The sequence below is a fragment of the Hipposideros armiger genome, unplaced genomic scaffold, assembly GCF_001890085.2.
Source record: "Hipposideros armiger isolate ML-2016 unplaced genomic scaffold, ASM189008v1 scaffold_568, whole genome shotgun sequence".
Taxonomy (NCBI): Eukaryota; Metazoa; Chordata; class Mammalia; order Chiroptera; family Hipposideridae; genus Hipposideros; species Hipposideros armiger.
The window spans coordinates 924257-925826 of record NW_017731918.1 but is presented as its reverse complement, the minus strand read 5'-3'; positions in this window follow the sequence as shown (position 1 = coordinate 925826).

Sequence of the window (1570 nt, the reverse complement as noted above, 5' to 3'; positions counted from 1 at the left end):
TTAAATTCTTAGGAGTGAAATTGCTTGGTCACAGGATATGCTGCTGTGCCATTATTTTAACTTTTGCTGAAGTTTAATCAACCAGCAGAAAAATCACGTCAACCTCATTTCAGAGAAAATAACAAAGCCATATTCCTGAACAAAAGGTAACCATACAAAAACAAATCAATGAGTTTTTCAGTTAAGGTAAGTGACTGGAAGTTCAGGGTGGCTTATTGAATATTAGAGTAATTGTTTTTTTTTTTTCTAGCTACAGGAAGATGTAAATATACTCTGGGCTTAGGAGGAACATTTCTACTTCTACTGATTTTTTTTTTCTTTCATAGAGTGAATAATATGTCCATAGAATCATAGAATCTCAAAGTACCTGCAGACCTGGGCATAACCATTGCCATCAGAGATCAATAAGCACAGTACTATAGCTATTCTATAGCAGGAAAAAGGAGGAAACATAAACTGTATGCTTGAATCTGATGGAGGCAACACAAAGAAGGGACAAGAGAAGGAAGTACTAGAGAGCATAAAGATGAAGGAGACACAGAAGGTAGATAGTCTACTGTGGTATATAGAGATAAGTATAGGATCAAAATGAGTATGGAAAGAAAAGAGGGACAGAAATATCCAATATTGGAAAACTGGTTAAATACATTGAACCAATTGGATAAATTTGAATATGAACTGTACATTATATAATAGTATCGTATAGATATTACATTTCCTGATTTTGATAGGTGTGCTATAATATATAAAAGAATAGCCTTGTATTTAGGAAATGAGGGCTGAGAAGGGTAAAGGCCATGATGTTTGCAACATATTTGAGATGGTTTAGACACAGAAGCCCGTGCATGCGCACATGCACGCACGACCCCTCCTCACACACACACACACACATACACGATGATAAATTAAAAAATGTGACCAAACTTTAAGAGTTTGTGAATTTGGTTAAAGAAAATAAGGGAGTTCTTTACAATGTTTCTGCAAACATGAAAATTTGAAATTATTTCCAAACAAAAAGTTAAAAGACTAAAAAAAAAAAAATATTTCCTTGGCTAAAGTTGGTTAAAGATGAATTTGTGATGCAAAATACACCAATTATAACCCTTCTTGTAAGTTTTCTATTATGATCCAGCATCAAAGATGGTCTTTGTGTTCACAGTACTGGAAGATGGAAGTTTAGACCTTATGCAGTCATACAGAACATTTTTATTTGGCAAACTTCCCTCCTGCTCGATGGGATTTTAATGGGGTTTCTACCGATACTTGACTCATCTTCATGTTCTCAATGTTTAATTCAAGGATTATCATGTGACCAAGGCGAGGTGAGAGTATTCCCCAAATCTTTTTAGTAAGTGTTACTATGGATAACTGTCTCTGGCCCTTGGAATTTCAATGCTAGAATAATATAAATTTAGAATTGCTTCGGTCCATTTTTTGGGTCTGAAAAAACGAGTTTATTTGCAGTAGGAGATAATGAGATCAAACATGTGAAATTAAGCAGAACTGAGCTAGGAAAAAATTGCAAAAAATTCATAAGCTATTTTTAACTCCCTGGGTTCAATGACATCTG